The sequence below is a fragment of the Gadus macrocephalus genome, chromosome 2 (genome assembly GCF_031168955.1).
Source record: "Gadus macrocephalus chromosome 2, ASM3116895v1".
Classification (NCBI taxonomy): Eukaryota; Metazoa; Chordata; class Actinopteri; order Gadiformes; family Gadidae; genus Gadus; species Gadus macrocephalus.
This window is the reverse complement of record NC_082383.1, coordinates 2,963,279-2,969,628: the sequence shown is the minus strand read 5'-3', so window position 1 is coordinate 2,969,628 and position 6,350 is coordinate 2,963,279.

Below are 6,350 nucleotides of genomic sequence, written 5' to 3'. Positions count from 1 at the left end.
TGCCAGTGTATATTTTAGCTGAAGATGTATCTTGCGATATATGTATAGGGTTCTCATGCACTCCCCTCACTAGGGGGCATTCCGACGCTGTTATAGTGTAACGTGTTAACAGAGCGCTATTAGGATCCTCTTTAGATTGTGCATAGTCAAAGACATAGATTTGATCCACTCACAGCTTCCTGAGTGGCTGAATGAAAGCCAACACGGATATTCTGGGAAAAAATAAAAATTTGAATTAGAAAATAAACAAATCTTTCTTTTTTGTAAATCGCACTCTGAAATGTATAAATATATACATGGATCTAAACTTAAACACACACTCTGAGAAGACTTATCCAACCAACTAGAGAGAGAGAGAGAGAGAGAGAGAGAGAGAGAGAGAGAGAGAGGGCTACTTCTGCGTCCCAAGGTGCTCTGGGATGCCCTCAAGGAAACGGACCGCTGGTCTCTGCCCCCTGGCGGCGTTCCGGGGTAATGACTGCAGACCGCTGGGCTCTGCCCCCTGCCGGCGGCCTGCGGTAATAACTGGGCGCTGCAGCCGTCAGCTCAGGAACATTGTGTCCACGGACGGGCTCAGAATACTGATCCCGCGGCGCAGGGCTGCGGGGTCTGCAGTGTGCGGACTGACTGCCCCCCTGTCCTCCTCACAGAGCCGGAGGACCTTCGCTAAACGCTGTCAGGGGGATCACCACGTTGCAGTTTTACAAAGTGACCTGAACAGCGCGATCTGGACAGACGTCGCGATAATTACAGGGCGATCAGGATTAGATGACCGCGCGTCGATGCGCATCTGCTGCGATGCTGTCATCCAGCCATCAATGTCAAGAAAACTAGGAAAATTGAAAGGAGAATGAATTAAAGAGGTCCAATTTAGACCGTATATGTTGTAATGTAGGCCTAATATAATGTAATATGTTACACTGTTGTTTTTTATTGGTCCTCATGAAAAAAAACAAAAGGGGTAACACTGTCGATAATTAGCAAATAAAACATAGGGGGTAACACTGTTTTTTTTCTTTGGTCGTCATGAAAAAAAACACTGTCGTTTTAATCAAATGAAACATGAGGGGTAACACTGTCATTTTTATCAAATGTTGTTTATTATTGGTCGGCATGAAAAAACCATAAGGGGTAACACTGTCGTTTTTTATCGGTCGTCATGAAAAAAACAAAAGGGGTAACCCTGTCGATATTTATCAATTAAAACATAGGGGGTAACACTGTCGTTTTTATCAAATGAAACATGAGGGGTGACACTGTCATCTTTTTTTGGTCGTCATGAAAAAAAACATAAGGGAAACACTGTTGTTTATTATTGGTCGTCATGAAAAAAACCATAAGTGGTAACACTGTTTTTTATTATTGGTCGTCATGAAAAAAAAACATAAGGGGTAACACTGTCGTTTTTTATTGGTCGTCATGAAAAAAACATAAGGGGTAACACGGTCGATATTTATCAATTAAAACATAGGGGGTTACACTGTCGTTTTTATCAAATGAAACATGAGGGGTGACACTGTCGTTTTTCTTTGGTCGTCATGAAAAAAACCATAAGGGGTAACAGTGTTGTCTTTGTCAAATAAAATATAAGGGGTAACACTGTCGTTTTTTATCAGTTGTCATGAAAAAACCATAAGGGGTAACACTGTCGTTTTTAATTGGTCGTCATGAAAAAAAACATAAGAGAAATAATAGAAATACACGCATACATTTTAATGTCATGTATATCCTCTTTATTGATGATTTATTATTGTGTATTGTCATTGCCTCAGTGGTGCAGTGGAGTGCACTCTGCCTAACCCACTTGGAAGACTCTTATCTCTATTTCATGCGAATTATAAAGTCAAGTATAACCATTGTATATACTTTATTCAGTGTCTTGTTGGTGCATTGATAAATTAGGTGGTTAACACTCTAAACAGCTCATGTTCGGATCCCCGCAAAAAACGTTGAAAGAGGTACCATTGTTGTTTTTCTTTGGTCGTCATGAAAAATACCACAAGGGGTAACACTGTCGTTTTTTATTGGTCGTCATGAAAAAAACATAAGGGGGAACACTGTCGGTATTTATCAATTAAGACATAGGGGGTAACACTGTCGTTTTTATCAAATGAAACATGAGGGGTGACACTGTCGTTTTTCTTTGGTCGTCATGAAAAAAACCATAAGGGGTAACACTGTTGTTTTTTATTGGTCGTCATGAAAAAAAACATAAGGGGTAACACTGTTGTTTTTTATTGGTCGTCATGAAAAAAAACATAAGGGGGAACACTTTGGTTTTTTTATTGGTCGTCATGAATAAAAACATAAGGGGTAACGCTGTTGTTTTTTATCGGTCGTCATGAAAAAAAACATAAGGGGTAACACTGTTGTATTTTATCGGTCATCATGAAAAAAAACATAAAGGGGTAACACTGTTGTTTTTATCGGTCGTCATGAAAAAAAACATAATAATAATAATAATAATAATAATCGGTCGTCATGAAAAAAAACATAAGGGGTAACACTGTTGTTTTTTATCGGTCGTCATGAAAAAAAACGTAAGGGGTAACACTGTTGTTTTTTATCGGCCGTCATGAAAAAAAACATAAAGGGGTAACACTGTTGTTTTTTATCGGTCGTTATGAAAAAAAACATAAGGGGTAACACTGTTGTTTTTTATCGGTCGTCATGAAAAAAAACATAAAGGGGTAACACTGTTGTTCTTATCGGTCGTCATGAAAAAAAACATAAGGGGTAACACTGTTGTTTTTTATCGGTCGTCATGAAAAAAAACATAAAGGGGTAACACTGTTGTTTTTATCGGTCGTCACGAAAAAAAACATAAGGGGTAACACTGTTGTTTTTTATTGGTCGTCATGAAAGAAAAAAACATAAGGGGTAACACTGTTGTTTTTTATCGGTCGTCATGAAAAAAAACATAAGGGGTAACACTGTTGTTTTTTATCGGTCGTCATGAAAAAAAACATAAAGGGGAACACTGGTTTTTTATCGGTCGTCATGAAAATAAACATAAGGGGTAACACTGTTGTTTTTTATCGGTCGTCATGAAAAAAAACATAAGGGGTAACACTGTTGTTTTTATCGGTCGTCATGAAAAAAAACATAAGGGGTAACACTGTTGTTTTTTATCGGTCGTCATGAAAAAAAACATAAGGGGTAGCACTGTTGTTTTTTATCGGTCGTCATGAAAAAAAACATAAGGGGTAACACTGTTGTTTTTTATCGGTCGTCATGAAAAAAAACATAAGGGGTAACACTGTTGTTTTTTATCGGTCGTCATGAAAAAAAACGTAAGGGGTAACACTGTTGTTTTTTATCGGCCGTCATGAAAAAAAACATAAAGGGGTAACACTGTTGTTTTTTATCGGTCGTTATGAAAAAAAACATAAGGGGTAACACTGTTGTTTTTTATCGGTCGTCATGAAAAAAAACATAAAGGGGTAACACTGTTGTTCTTATCGGTCGTCATGAAAAAAAACATAAGGGGTAACACTGTTGTTTTTTATCGGTCGTCATGAAAAAAAACATAAAGGGGTAACACTGTTGTTTTTATCGGTCGTCACGAAAAAAAACATAAGGGGTAACACTGTTGTTTTTTATTGGTCGTCATGAAAGAAAAAAACATAAGGGGTAACACTGTTGTTTTTTATCGGTCGTCATGAAAAAAAACATAAGGGGTAACACTGTTGTTTTTTATCGGTCGTCATGAAAAAAAACATAAAGGGGAACACTGGTTTTTTATCGGTCGTCATGAAAATAAACATAAGGGGTAACACTGTTGTTTTTTATCGGTCGTCATGAAAAAAAACATAAGGGGTAACACTGTTGTTTTTATCGGTCGTCATGAAAAAAAACATAAGGGGTAACACTGTTGTTTTTTATCGGTCGTCATGAAAAAAAACATAAGGGGTAGCACTGTTGTTTTTTATCGGTCGTCATGAAAAAAAACATAAGGGGTAACACTGTTGTTTTTTATCGGTCGTCATGAAAAAAAACATAAGGGGTAACACTGTTGTTTTTTATCGGTCGTCATGAAAAAAAACATAAGGGGTAACACTGTTGTTTTTTATCGGTCGTCATGAAAAAAAACATAAGGGGTAACACTGTTGTTTTTTATCGGTCGTCATGAAAAAAAACATAAGGGGTAACACTGTTGTTTTTTCATTGGTCGTCATGAATAAAAACATAAGGGGTAACACTGTTGTTTTTTATTGGTCGTCATGAAAAAAAACATAAGGGGTAACACTGTTGTTTATTATTGGTCGGCATGAAAAAAAACATAATGGGTAACACTGTTGTCTTTGTCAAATAAAATATAAGGTGTAACACTGTTGTTTTTTATCAGTCGTCATGAAAAAACCATAAGGGGTAACACTGTCGTTTTTAATTGGTCGTCATGAAAAAAAACATAAGGGAAATAATAGAAATACACACATACATTTTAATGTCATGTATATCCTCTTTATTGATGATTGATTATTGTGTATTGTCATCGCCTCAGTGGTGCAGTGGAGTGCACTCTGCCGAACCCACTGGAGACTGCGGCTCAATTTCTGTGGAAAACACAATATCTTTCATTTGAAACGTAATGCTATCACTGTCATATATAACCACAGACATAATCAAAATACAAATCACAGTGGGAAGTGGAGAGAGCTGTGAGTTAACCCCCTGGAGACCGGGGTTCAAGTCCGGTTCATGTTGTCTGTTGGAAGACTCTAATCTCTATTTCCTGCGAATTATAAAGTCAAGTATAACCATTGTGTAGTCCTAAATCAGTGTCTTGATGGTGCATTGATAAGTTAGGTGGTTAACACTCTAAACAGCTCAGGTTCGAATCCCCGCAAAAACGTCGACAGGGGTACCACTGTTGTTTTACATTGGTCGTCATGAAAAAAAACATAAGGGGTAACACTGTTGTTTTTTATTGGTCGTCATGAAAAAAAACATAAGGGGGAACACTTTGGTTTTTTTATTGGTCGTCATGAATAAAAACATAAGGGGTAACGCTGTTGTTTTTTATCGGTCGTCATGAAAAAAAACATAAGGGGTAACACTGTTGTATTTTATCGGTCATCATGAAAAAAAACATAAAGGGGTAACACTGTTGTTTTTTATCGGTCGTCATGAAAAAAAACATAAAGGGGTAACACTGTCGTTTTTTATCGGTCGTCATGAAAAAAACAAAAGGGGTAACCCTGTCGATATTTATCAATTAAAACATAGGGGGTAACACTGTCATCACTGTTGTATTTTATCGGTCATCATGAAAAAAAACAAAGGGGTAACACTGTTGTTTTTATCGGTCGTCATGAAAAAAAACATAAGGGGTAACACTGTTGTTTTTTATCGGTCGTCATGAAAAAAAACATAAGGGGTAACACTGTTGTTTTTTATCGGTCGTCATGAAAAAAAACGTAAGGGGTAACACTGTTGTTTTTTATCGGTCGTCATGAAAAAAAACATAAAGGGGAACACTGGTTTTTTATTTGTCGTCATGAAAAAAAACATAAGGGGTACCACTGTTGTTTTACATTGGTCGTCATGAAAAAAAACATAAGGGGTAACACTGTTGTTTTTTATTGGTCGTCATGAAAAAAAACATAAGGGGTAACACTGTCGTTTTTTATCGGTCGTCATGAAAAAAACAAAAGGGGTAACCCTGTCGATATTTATCAATTAAAACATAGGGGGTAACACTGTCATCACTGTTGTATTTTATCGGTCATCATGAAAAAAAACAAAGGGGTAACACTGTTGTTTTTATCGGTCGTCATGAAAAAAAACATAAGGGGTAACACTGTTGTTTTTTATCGGTCGTCATGAAAAAAAACATAAGGGGTAACACTGTTGTTTTTTATCGGTCGTCATGAAAAAAAACGTAAGGGGTAACACTGTTGTTTTTTATCGGTCGTCATGAAAAAAAACATAAAGGGGAACACTGGTTTTTTATTTGTCGTCATGAAAAAAAACATAAGGGGTAACACTGTTGTTTTTATATTGGTCGTCATGAATAAAAACATAAGGGGTAACACTGTTGTTTTTTATCGGTCGTTATGAAAAAAAATATAAGGGGTAACACTGTTGTTTTTTATCAGTCGTCATGAAAAAACCATAAGGGGTAACACTGTCATTTTTAATTGGTCTTCATGAAAAAAAACATAAGGGAAATAATAGAAATACACACATACATTTTAATGTCATGTATATCCTCTTTATTGATGATTGATTATTGTGTATTGTCATCGCCTCAGTGGTGCAGTGGAGTGCACTCTGCCGATCCCACTGGAGACTGCGGCTCAATTTCTGTGGAAAACACAATATCTTTAATTTGAAACGTAATGCTA